Raw genomic sequence first — 13,701 nt, 5'->3', positions numbered from 1 at the left:
GAAGGCTAGTCAGAGCAGACATCTGTAAAACTACTATCTAAATGGCTCTATAGTTTTACTTACTGAAGGTCATCTGAACTGGTCTTTGTCCTGAAAGGTAAATGTTACCAAAACGGCTCCTACAAAATGCTGTTTAAATCCACAACAATGCAAACTGCCAATTGTGAGAAATGTTTTCCTCTTCAGAGTGTGGAGAATATGATTCTACTTAGTAATATAGTCAACAACATTCACAAATAATTTCTTTTTCATGCATTTCCTTAAAACTTGGGCCAACAGAAAAGCTTTTCACAGTGAACTGTAAAAGCGTCCCTGTGAAAGCACTTCTGAAAATGGTCCATCTTACAACAAATATCTGAAGATATGCTTGGTGGGTGAATCTCCTTTAGCACAGACTATAACTTTTCAGAATGTATCTTCAGTATGATCATCTTGTTCATTTGACAAACTACTGAATTAGAGCTGCTGTCATTTCATGTCACCCAGTAGGTTTTGGGGCCTTTCTGTCATATGGTCTTACATTTACTGATTGAGGGCAGAAATTGACTTGTGTACATGTGTCTCATGTCTCATCACCATCTGAATGTGCTCTGAAAAACTAAACTATAAATAGCAATAATCTTTATAGAAGTGACTGGCCAGCAGGCTGAAAAGACAAGAAAGCATCTTATTTCAAATGCTAAGAAACATATTCTAGTCCACTGTTTTTATGCTACCACAGTATATCATTCACCCTTATTCAGTGAACTTCCCAGCAGGCACACAGGCAAATCCTGTGTTTACTTCCAGAATAGGTAGCTGTGGCAGCACAGGGCGCAATGTGAGGGAGAGGTCATAGCTAGGGCAAATTCCTCCTGATTTCTAATGCTTCCTTATGCCTCAATATAAAGCAGCTACAGCCAGATCTCTTGAGAATCATAACTAGTTATTGTTTCTCCACCTCTCCTGTATCTCCTTAACCTGTACAAGGCAAATTAGCTCTAGAGTCTGATACAGTGACTTGCTTTCCCTTTCATGGAGGCAGATGGTGACCAGTTGCTTTCTTCACTAGCAGCGCAGCAGGCGTTCAGCTACAGAGGCCAGGGAGGAGCTATAGCTGCAAAAGCACCACAGCTGCTACTTGAAATACTCTCTGAGCGGTCAGGCTCACACTGCTAGGGCATATACTCTCCCTACTTTTTCCCTGTGGAGATAAGAGGTGATTGCAGCGCTTGAGCACAAAGGCGCAGCTCATAATCAAATGCATATGATCATTTTATTACCTCAAGGAATCAAGAGACTGCAAGTGGTATATGACTACTGCTGTTGTTTAATTTTCTTAAAGTTGTTTGGATTTCGCTTGTTTATGATTTCTTCAACAGAGATGCTTTAGGAAATACTGAATAAAAAAATATAAACAAAGAGTTGCTACCTCATATCTTTCTTCTGTTTTCAGTCTTCTTGAATGAGATGCACTGGAAGATTAATTCGCCTTCAACATCAGTGCTTTTATTGTTACAGCTCTCCATCTGACACACAAGTGAATCACAGAATCACAGAACAGTTTGTGTTGGAAAGGACCTTTAAAGACCATCTAGTCCAACTCCCCTGATATGGGCAGGGACATTTTTCACTAGATCAGGTGACTCAAAGTTCCATCCAACTTGGCCTTGAACACATCCAGGGATGGGACATAAACAGCTTCTCTGGGAAACCTGTTCCAGAGTCTCACCTCCTCACCATCAAAAATGTCTTCCTTATGTCCAATCTAAACCTGTCCTCTTTCAGTTTAAAACTGTTGCCCCTTGTCCTGACACTACAGGCCCTGGTAAAAAGTCTCTCTATGTATTTCTTATAAGCAAGCTCCCTTTCTATATGGAAAGGCCTCAATAAGGTCTCCCTGGAGTCTTCTCCAGGCTGAACAAACCCAACTCTCTCAGCCTTTCATCATAGCAGAAGTGTTCCAGCCCTCTGATCATTTTTGTGGTCCTCCTCTGGACTCACTCTAACAGGTCCATGTCTTTCCTGTGCTGGAGGCCCCAGAGCTGGATGCATAGTCCAGGTGGGGTCTCCCAAGAGTGGAGTAGAGGGGAAGAATCACCTCCTTCAACCTAGCCAAACTCCTCTTGATGCAGCCCAGGATGCAATTGGCTTTCTGGGCTGCAAGCACACAGTGCCAGCTCATGTCCAAATTTTTATCCACCAGTACCCCCAAGTTCTTCTCTGCTCTCAATCGCTTCATCCCCCAGTCTGTATTGATAGTGGGGATTGCCTCGACCCAAGTACAGGACTTTGTACTTGACCTTGTTGAACTTCATGAGGTTCATATGGGCCCACTCCTCAAGCCTGTCAAGGTCCCCCCGGATGGCATCCCTTCCCTCTAGAGTATCAACTGCACTGCTCAGTTTAGTGTCATCTCAAACTCGCTGAGAGTGCACTCAATCCCACTGCCTATATCATTGAGGAAGATAGTGAATAGTATTAGTTCCAGTACAGAACCTTGAGGGACAACAGTCATTACTGATTTCCAATAGGACACTGAGCCATTGACTATAGCTCTTCGGATGTGGCCATCCAGCCAATTGCCTTCTCCATCAAACAGTCCATCCATCAAATCCAAGTATCTCCAATTTAGAGGTAAGAATGTAGTGAGGGACTGTATCAAAGGCCTTACAGAGGTCCAGGTAGACGACATCCATAACTTTTCCCTTGTCCACTGATGGAGTTATTCCATCATAGAAGGACACTACATTAGTCAGGAGGAAATTTATTTGAAGACAGACTCTCACAAATTGAATTCAAGCATTTTTGAAGGTTTCTCTCTTTTTATGAATAGGAAGGTTACTGTGCGTACCGTGGAGACATTTAAAATTGTTGTTATTTAAACTATCACACAGCTGGACATTCTTTGATTTAATCCAAACTCCTTAGAATATTAAATTATTAGGATTTTCATCCTTTAGCTTTTAGGGAGTATGCCAGGGAAAATAAAGGTGACTGAATTTACAAAAATATTATCAAGAACTTTTGTATTTCAAAAAGCCATAATCAGTGTGATACATCATATAATTATGTAAAAGATACCATTTGGAATGGCTAATATTAGTTCATCACACACATTTTCGTCATATTGGTCAACCTCCTATCAGCTTGTATTTAGCTATTCATGATCATGGTTTGTAGGATACAATTTTATAGCCCTTGAAATGGAACTCTGGATAATTAGAACACAGCAATGACAGAAATCACAACTAAAATTTGTGTCCAAATCTAAGGAAAATTTCATTACTAAAATAAGCAGTACAAACAGTATCAAAACATCAAATGCAGGACTCAGCTGTTTTTCAGTATGTACCAGCTTTCCTAAATATCTGCTTAACACTTTATATACATCAAAAGAAAGAAGGCAGTTATGAAACTGGTGAGATCGCTTAATGACAAAAGTCTAAGCGGAGGGTGGGGGGTGTCAAGAATGGCAAAGCTAGCACAGAGAAACTCAAAGGGCCGTCTGCCCTAGACCGTAGTTGGAAGTGCTGGGGATTCACAACCTCACACCTGCTTCACACTGGGGATGCCAGAAGAACTATGTCAACTTGGAATAACTTTATGGGAAATATAAGCCCAAACGGGGAAGTGAAACATAGGGCGTGTAAACCCACCACCTGCAAGTGGCGAAAAGCGGCGGGTGTCAGGTAGCGGCCGCCCCGCCCCCCGCCAGGGCCCCCCGCCGCGACCGGCCCCCCGCGGCAGGTGCGCGCCACAGGCCGTCGGCCCGAGCAGCTCCCGCCTTCGCGCGTGCGCGCCGCCGCCTCTGCAGCCGGGATTTCTTCGGCGGCGCCTGCGTACTCCCCTCTCCCCTCGGGCAAGATGGCGGCCGGGAAAGCAGTCAGGGGCAGCGAGTGAGGGGGGCGGTTGGAGCGCCGGGCTGGCGGGGAGAGGGCCCCGGCGCCGCGGCAGAGGCGCACCTGAGGGAGGCAGCTGCTGGGCAGCGGCTGGGCCCGCGCAGAAGCTGGGGAGGAGGCCGGGACTGCCCCGGAGCCCGCCGCGGAGATGAGGAGCTGGGGCGACGGGGCAGGGACCGGCCCTCGCCGGTGAGGAGGGGGAGCGCCTGTCCCCGTATGCGCGCCCGCCGGCTGCTCCTTCACGCCGCCCCGGGAAGGAGGCGCAGCTCGCGGGTCCGCGGCGGTGTCGGCAGCGGCGGGAGGTGTCGGAGGAGTGCTGGCGGCGCTGCCGGGCGGGGAGAGGAAGGCAGACAGGTGAGTGAGTGCTCGTCGGCCGGAGGCCGGCCCCGCTTCACCGGGCCTTTCGCCCCCCTGTTCTCGGGCAGCACCCGCTAGCAGCAGCCCCGGACGAGTTTGAACCAGGCGTCCGTCTGGTTACGGCTTGTGTGCTCTTCTCCCTGAAAGTGTCTGCCCCTCGTCCCCGGGGGCCCTGCCGCCTGGTGTGCGGGCCAGTGAGCCGCCACAGGACTGGGTCCCATTGGTGCTGCCCGCCACGCAGAAGGAGCATGATCTAGCGGGTGTTACTTAAAGCCAGTAATAGCTTTTTTTTTTTCTTAATGGTAGTATAATGCGATTTGACTTCATTTAGTGGTTTGATTCTTCAGATTCTGCCTGAAAGTATTTAGATACTCGATAGCTAAAATACCGCTGGAATATGAAGGCAATAGGGTCAAGGCCCAGCAACTGGGTCTTAGGAAAAGCTCAGCTGCAGTATACTATGAAAAGATATTTAAAGTCCTTGACCTGCAAAACTCCTCCTCTAACTGTTAGATGAGCCTTTAACTTCAAAACTCAGTATTAGCAGGACTTACTTCTTCTGTTATGCGTCCTCTCTGACCTCTTGTAATGAGGGGTCGGTCTGTGCAAGTGTCTGACTACAGTCTTCGTTTCTGAAGTCATTCTGGCCGCAGTGGCCATCCACAGCTTCGGAGTTGGTTGAATGTAAAGGAAACTAGTTGAGATTTCTGTGAATGTCAGCTTCTTTGTGTAACTGCAGAGTAATGGAGAAGTGAAGATGCAAGTATACTAAGCTATATAACTGACTTGTTTGTTGTTGCTTCACCACCACCCCTCGTAATAACTATAAACAGTGTGATGGTAGTGGCCTGTAAAACTGGGAAGACAAGTCTTTTGGTAAACCTGTCAGAAACTTTTAACTTTCTGAAAAACAAAGGTTCTGCAGAAACTGTTTTCTTGTACTTGCTTCTATTGACCACTGATGGATCAAGAGGAGATTTTTCTACGTACCAGTGGAGAAGCACAGATTTGAAAGATGTGCTTCAGAAGTACTGCTAACATTTTGGTAAGTTGAGGCTACAGCAAGAGTTAAGTTGTATTAGGTCATCAACTGAAATGCAGAGAAACTGAACGTTTTTCATATTCAGCTGTTGTATCTTATGTTTTTAAGCAGGATTTGAAAAAAATTGTATGCCAGATGGGTTCATCCAATCCAAAGAGTGTAAGAATTACTAGTCTCAAAGTGAATGCCATGAGATCATTGTTATGCTTCAACTTCCTTGATATGTTTTTTTTCCTTTAGTTACAGTGAAGGCTATTTATAGAATAGTTCTGCCCAGTGGGAAAGACCTGCAAGTACTTGGTCTCCTTGGATGCTTCAGGTTTCAAAAAAAAAAAAGTATTCTTTGGTAAAAAGTATTTATATTTAGTGGTATAAAGGAAAAAAAAACCCTCAAAACTGAAAATTCAAATGATGATACTGTTGATGAAATATCATTTTATTTCTAAATAATGCAATAGGAGACACAGTTGAGCATAAGAACAAGTCTTACCGTGTGTCTTATTTCCATGCAATGAAATCCATGCTCAAGTATGTCAAGTTTTGATACCTAAGCATCTGTTGCACGAAATGTTCAAGTAACTTAGTATCACAACTACAGTTTCTTTAGAATGTACCACGAATACTGTCAGCAATGTGCTGTGCCACTCTATGCAGGTTTCTGATACTGCTTTGATCTGTATGGGTGCTAAACTAGTAGCTGTTGGCCCTAATGAACACCTGCATTTTGTATGTACAGTGCCTTGTATATGCTTTCAAAATATATATGTATTTATGTGCATGTGTATGTATTTACTTTCAATAAAGACTTCTAGATTATTTCTAGAATCTTCTTATATCTAGATAATCTACAGAGTAATGGAGTTATATCCCTCTATGATTGTATTTAAAACTAAATAGCATAGTTAACACTAAAACTTCCTTAATCCTCTAATGATCAAGAGAGAAAATTTTGATTTGTCTAACTTTATTTTGGCTGAATATTGAAAATTCTTTCCTTGAGTGAAAGCAAAATAGTTTGGATTGTTTATAGTAGTTAACTTTTCTTGTTTGTTTTAAACAGTTCAGTAACAATAAACGGAATCATTCACACAGGTATTATACATATGCTTTTGGAAATATTTTATGGTAGCAAGTTGTTCTGAAATATCATGAGTGGCAAGTGAAAGCCTAGCACCGGTTTAGGATAGAGTGCATCTTGTTTCCACTTTCAAACTCTGTTGTAGATGATGTTTCATAGCATTATACAGTAGAATCCATTAATTCTGTGATGTTCTCTCATACTATCTGAAGCTCTGTAAGAGTTCTTTTTCTTTTGTTGTGCCTCATATATTCTACTTTGAGTTGTCTCTATTTAATTTGGACAGTAGAAAGCAATGCGTATTTTTCTTTTCTTTGTATCAAGTTACCGTGTTTTCACGGTATGATTTTTAGTAACTTGTAGGATAGTGATGGAATAAGCAATGGTTTAATGGACTGAAATTATGTAGGTAGCCAGATTGGTGAATAAAACATACACTGCTAACTTTTCATGTTTTAATGAGAGTATCAACATTAATGTTTAAAAAAAAGTGTATCAATAATATTTTATGAGCTTAGCTTTCAATGAAGTCTCCATTGTAATTTTAAAAATGCGGTATGAGTGTACTAAATGAATGTATACAGACTCAGCTGGGAAGTGGAATCTGGTAGTTGTAATTGATCCCTAAATGGGTCTTCTAGTTGTTTGCTGTTGAAGTTCATATTATTTTCATCATCCATTTACTACTAGTATTAGCAAAGCAAAACCACTTTTACAATATAGTCTTAGCTTTGACTTCTCCAGATCCACATACCCAGCTTCTAATGTTTTGATATTTAATACCCAACACTGTTGGGATTTTGATCCTAATTAACTTGAATTATGACTACAAGTATGACTTTGTTAAAATAGTGTTAAAATAACCTGTGATAGTGATTTCAATGACAAGTCATGCTGTGCTGTAGAACTTGGGTTGTTGGGTGGTTGCCATTCAGTTTCAGTTGAAAGTTTGCATCTCGTTGCGTCAGTTGTAGCTGGATGATAAATGCTACTAGGCAGTAAACGCTCAAAATATGGGAGGTCTATGTTTCAGTGAAGGCTGTGGGAGAGTTATGTAGTCGGCAAAAAGGGTAAAAAGAGTAATACTTGCTTGGTTTTGTTATCTCCATGTGCTACTGTAACAGTACCTCTGATACTGCTTGCCTGTTATGGTCACAAGGCTAAAGTATGCTAATTTGAATTGACTGCCAAAGATTGATTGAGTTCCATGAGTGTGTTCATTTGTGTCTTTATTAGAGGATGATTGCTTTAATACTAGTCATCACTAGTGGAAATGAGAAAATTTAAAAACCTGAACGCTTTTTAAGATCAGAGAGAATTTGTTTTGTCATTACTTCCATGTGGTTTTTTGAAAGGTGAGAAATGAAATTCAGTAGACAAGAATATCCTTCAAATTAGTAAACAGTTGATTAGAGCACAGATAGTTTTATTTCTCTGTGGAAATGGTGAACTAAAATGTTGAAGTTTGTGGGTCAATAGCATTTTGAGGTGTCTTTCATAAGCATAGTGTTATTCTTCAGGGGCACATTTTAACCACAAATTAATAGAATATTAATCTCTAATGGAAGAAGAGATCTTATTCATGTAAACTCTGTAGCTCAAAATAAAGAGAGTTTAGGCTTGTGTGAAATGTCATAATGCTGCCTCTCAATGTTGTGACTTTTTTGAAGATAAGAACTTTTTATTCTTATCCTGTGATAGAACTCTGATACAGTAAGGCATCACTTAAGGCTTAGCTTTTCATGCATAGATTAAATTCTTTGAGTGAAAATTGTGTATTTTTTCTGGAAATCAGGTATCAATAAAAAGCTTTCTTATTTGTGCAGTTGATAGTATGAGTGTTGGTTGCTTTAAATAGATTTTGAAAGGTGCTGAGTTTCACAAAACTGAATTTGGCTGTTAGTAGATTGTCCTTTTTGTAGTAACTGGCATGTGGAGGGAACTGGAAGGAAACTAGGACTTCTCATTGTTGTGTGACAAGAGTGCAAAGAAATCATGAAAGCATAAATTGTGTGAGTTGGCTCTCCCTTTATTAATGGAAAAAGGTTCTCAGGATCACATGAGCTTTTTCTCCTCTCTGAAACCCCTGCTGTGGAGATCCCACGTTGCTGCTCTTCTTCCATTTAAAGGGCTTCAGCTAAGAATTTCTTTAGAACTGAACAATAATTTTTCTTATATAATAGTGTTGAAAATTCTGTTTTAACATACATTTTATACAGAAATTTGCTTATTACTCAAACATGCCTACTTTGTCTCATTGTTCTTTCACTTTATGCTAATTGAGTCTTATATTCAGTTTTGTGACTTGGTTGTGCTTTGCTGCTGTTTCTTGGAGTAAGATTTCCACTTTTTTTTTTTACATACTGTAAGTTGAAATTCAGTTGATTAATGAGAAGCCCACTCTGACTCATTTTGTTACCGGCTCTACTGGAGTTTGTATTTGGATTGCAAACTCCCTGTTTAGGTAGTGGGGTGATTTCTGTCTAATAAAATTATTTGAATGCCTGAGTAAGCATGTTAGGATACAACTCACAGCTGTCACTATATGCTGAAGTGGATTCCTGCTCCTTATTTTGGTTTGTCTCCTGATCTGTGATTTGTTTGGATTTTGGGTTTGGGTATGTGGTTTGGGTTTTTTTTTTTTATTATTATTATATGGGAGTATTTTTCTTAACTGATTTTTGGGAATATGGAAAAGTAAGTATTAGTGTGAATAAAAATGACATAGACTGAGGTTCTGGTTATATAAGCAAGAAATGAGGTTCAAACATGGTATGAAAATCAAAAGTACTACAGTATTAAATGTATCCCTATAGCTTTAGTGGAAGTTACCCATCAGATTGTCTTTTCAAGATTTCTTTTTTTTTTTTGGACAGAAGTCCTGTGAACATCTTTGGTCACAGACTTTATATTCAGGTCTATACAGCAGAACAGATCTGAATCCGTGTAACTACTTGTGTTATCTTTAGAGAAACAGAATAATCTTCAAAGCGATAGGAACAAAATGTTACTCCCTCAGAATTATTACAAGGACTTAATGTAATGTGGCTTTGTGTTTTAATTATTTCCTAGAAGAAATATAGCTAGTAGTGTGCAGATATTTTTGTTGCAAAGATTGCTTCTTGTTTTGGGTTTTTATAATTAATAGTTTTTCATAACTAGGTTTTGTAATAAATCTGTGGCATTCTCTGCTGGGATAAAGTGGATATATAATTTAATCATTATAATGATGGTTCTCCTGTTTGTTGTAGGTAGCAGTTACTGCACTGTGGGTGTAAAGTTCTTCCTTACATTGTCTTATCTTGCAGTGAGTCTCTGTTCTCAGAAATGATTGATTTGCCAAGCTTGTTGATGTGCGTAGTGCTTATGCCAGTTGTACTTGGATTTGGAGGAGAATATAAGAAAAGTGCTCATGGTAGAAGAGTAGTTATGCTGTAATTAAGAGAAACAAAGGAGTGTGATGGTTAAAACTGAGGTGAATATATAGCTATAGCTATATCTATATTTCAGTACTTTTGTTTGGGGGGAGAAGCAGCGAAGGTTTAGTTACTCCTTGCAGCATAGACCGGAAGGTCAAACTTAGTCTATTGAGAAGCAGTAGTATATGCTGTTATAAGAGGACTATGTATTGAAATGGCACTCTTCACATGTATGTGGGTTCTTTGTTAAGGAATAGGATAATCTTTTTTCATAGATCACATGTACTTTTTTTATGTACAAACTGCTTATGCTAAACATACATTCTAGGAAGTCCTGCTGTCTAGTTAACATTAATGTACCTTTCTTTGGGTATGTTTGAGAACATAAGAAGGATGTCATGGGAAACAAATTTACCAAGCTGATACATACTTAGTGGCATTGGAATTTAGTAGTTCAGAGATTAGACTTTCAGTTCCTAATTTTTCTAGAAGTGTTATTTCAGACATGGTAACAGTACTGTCCTGGAACTTTGTAACTCCCGGAATTAAGCTCTTCGTGAGATTGTGGTGTAAGAATTTGAGCAGATATGTTCATGTTCTTCTGGAAGCAGTCATGCTACTTGTTATCCTAATAGATGCTTTAACAGTCAAGGCTTCTTCTAATTGTATGATATAATGGCTTTTATTTTTATTTGAATTATGATGGAAACATTCAAACATTTAACTATCATTGATAATTTATACATTTAAAATGTTACTATATTTTTAAAAAAATTCTGGAGTAAAAAATGCCTAATTTATCTTTGATTTATTTCAATAATGCAATCCATTTCTGGCTGAAAAGAGAACGTTAGTGCAATAGTTTGGGTTTTTTAACTGCAGGAGTGTTAACTGTCACTTCAGTCAGCAAGCTACCTCCATTTGGAACAGGCTAAGATTCATCAAACTCTAAAACAAGACATTCGTTTTGAAAATGGAACAAAATAGTTTGATCAAACAAGTTCATAATGTTACTAAGTTGTATTTTCTGTGTACAGTATCTGAATAAAAATACTGAGTTCCTCAGCCGTTCCTCTTGGACACAGGTCATAGCACTGCTGTCTTAATAGATCTAAATTGAGATGTCAGTCTTGCAAAGGACTTCCACTTTACCTCAACTGGCCAACAATTTAGTGTAATACTGCTGCTATCTGTCTTGGTTTGTGCTACTCAGATTAGATATATTTTTTCTGTGGTTACTCGTTTTCAAAACACCACCCAATCATTGGATGTGTTTTGAAAACATAATTGAAAAGACGTTTTCTAGTTGCAAAGTCTTCTGGTACTTATGTTGGTCATGTTGGTCTTTACTATTCAGTGAAAATTAAATGCAGTTTAGTTAAACTCTGGAATTCTAGAAGCTTGTTCTTAAGGCCAGCAGTTTAGCATGCCTTCATTTGTGAACTTTTTCATTCAGTTAAATGCTGACTTGTAGTTCCCAAAGCTTTGAAACATTTTCAGAACTCTGCTTAATGCCTTGTAAGTGCCTAAGGAAGTGAGTGACCTTCATGCTGCTCTTGCCTATTCAGTACAAAATATCTTTTCTGTAGTTGATCTAGTGACTGGTTTGAAATTTTAGTATCGGGTTGCAACCTGCTTATTTTGGTGAGAATGCGGGCCATTCTATTGTTTTGCTATTCACTAAAAGCTTCAAATAGATAGGTAGGCACTTAATTTTCATGACAAAGAGCAGTCTGCTTCCACTTAGGAGAAGTTTGTGTTTTATCAGTCCTGCGCTAGTCTCCTTCTGGTGCCTATAATGCTTTCCCCAAGGAAGGAGTGTCTCTTTTCCTCCTGTTAGGAGTTCTTTGTAGAAAATTACAATTTATGATGTGCAAAGCATAGGTCATAAAGGGCTGAGCACAGGTCATAAAGACCCTTTTCTATAGTAGCAGGGGTACAAGACCAAAGTTGATTTGAACCCCAAACCTTTTTGTTGTTTTTTTTAGTGGCCTTTGGGTTTGTTGGGTTTTTTTTTAATTCAGCTATGTTTTGGTAGTGGTGGGATTTAGGTGTTTGAATTAGACATTCCGCAAAGGAAACACTGTACATGTCTTGAATAATGGGATTTCTGGAGTTAAATGCCTGCCTTGTTTCGCTCAGATTGTTTGCAACTTCTGCATTTTCTGCTCAGGAGGATCTACGTTCGAGATGCAGGCTCTTCCTAAGCTGTTTCCCAAAGAACTGTTGGTCCGAGGGTTCATGTAAAGTCTCCTTGATTACTGTGTATTAGTCGTTAAAGGCTTGGATATGGAATGAAGTATGGATAAAACTGTTGGCTGTCAGGAGGTGCTATATACCAGGATCTAGAACAACAACAACAAAAAAATGCTGATTGTGTTAGAATTTACTTTTTTTACTAACTTTTGGCATCAAAAGCCTCCTTGTCAGCAGTTTTGAAGTAAAAGCTTTGGTGCCAGTAACTTGACATTATAATTGGCACCTATCACTGCTGAGAAGACAGTGTCAGCAGGCAATAATGAGATTCACAGATTAACAGAATCCAGTATGTGACCATATTCCTTCCACATTGTTGCTTTTTAACACTTCAAACACAAAGCTAAATAATTTTTTTATAATACAATGTAACAAAAATTTTGTTTACAGACTTTGAATACCAGGATTAAGCACTACTCTGAATACTTCCCAATTCCCTTATATATCTATTCCTTTAATTTTTCTTTGTACCAGTCTTCCTCCTTCTCTATTTCAGCAGCATGACTCTTGGGATTTTTTTACCTTGGTATTCAAATTGTTCAGCTACAAGGTTTGTATGGGACTCTAATTTTAGCCCAGTCTAGTGGATTGGTGACTCAAACTTATGTAAAATTCCTATTCCCACAAGAGTGGAGAAAAAAATCCCACAGCATTCCTGCTATTTGCTCTAGCATTCTTATACATTTTGTATTTTGTCGTTGTTTCAGTGGAAACTACAGATCTAATTTAGAAGTACAAGCCGAAAGAGGGCATTAGCTAATGTGATTTTTCTTCTTTGGTTCCAAATACAGCTTATTTGTTTATATATATTGTTATATATATTCATGATTTTTAAAAGATTCTGTATACTGACTATGACTTAGGGTAGAAATGCCAACATGGAATAATGGTACTTAATTCACATGTGTAAGTCTCTAAATATGGTTTAGAATGAGTTCAGAAAGGTTTAAGATGAGGACTCAGCTTGAAATCAATGAAGCAGTTTTAATTCGATCAGATTTATTTTTTTTTTCACTTAGATGTCATTATAATTGCATCCAGGCTGCCAGGAAGCACAGAGTATGCGTGAGTACCAGTTAATACATGACTGTGGTTATTATATTTTTGTCTTAGAATATTCTTGCTAGTTTAACGTGTGTACACTGTAAATCTGTCCTTGCATTCAGTTATTCCACTGTTATTTTAATGCATGCCAGTGCAATCAAGTAGCCAGAATATTATGAGACTTTTAATGTAAGACTAATGGGATGTTTGAATTGGCATGGAATTAGGTCTTTGACAAAAGGTTTAGATGCCAGTTCAAGTGATGGCTTGCTAATTAAATGTCTAAATGTCATTGTTAAGACCTTGAGAACTAGACTTGATTCATAAAGCTTTTTCCAAAAAATGTTGCAAGTGCTGGAAGCTGAAAAGAATTAATTGAATGGAGAAAGAGAGCTTGTCTTCCTCTAAAACCAGTGGATTTGTGTGTTGCTTTATTTGCATGAAAAAGTAGTTGTCTGTACATGACTGTCTTTATTATACTGTTCCAAATCTCTCTCTCTGAATTTTACTTTTGAGCAAGAAGTCCAGGTCTTTTTTTTTTTTATACAAGTGAAATAGTGCTTTGAATGATGTAAAGGTACTGAAGAGTCCATGTGGCAGTCTAGTATGCATGCAGCAAGGAAG

General features: G+C 39.1%; 1 protein-coding gene across 3 annotated transcripts in view; it reads left to right on the top strand.

Annotated features, from left to right (window-relative positions):
• Window positions 1-3,855: 3,855 nt before the first annotated feature.
• APC (APC regulator of WNT signaling pathway) overlaps window positions 3,856-13,701 on the top strand; it is a 99,896-nt gene continuing 90,050 nt past the window's right edge. For 2 of the 3 annotated variants that reach the window (XM_074856750.1, XM_074856747.1), the window contains exon 1: window positions 3,856-4,235. The gene's annotated coding sequence lies outside the window, so the exon portion shown is untranslated. Of the gene's footprint in view, window positions 4,236-12,847; window positions 13,099-13,701 lie in introns of those variants that run through there. The other variant, XM_074856749.1, reaches the window with a different exon arrangement.

This window comes from Strix uralensis, chromosome Z (assembly GCF_047716275.1).
Source record: "Strix uralensis isolate ZFMK-TIS-50842 chromosome Z, bStrUra1, whole genome shotgun sequence".
Taxonomy (NCBI): domain Eukaryota; kingdom Metazoa; phylum Chordata; class Aves; order Strigiformes; family Strigidae; genus Strix; species Strix uralensis.
Note: the sequence above shows the minus strand (reverse complement) of the source record. Positions and strands in the feature narration are given on the sequence as shown.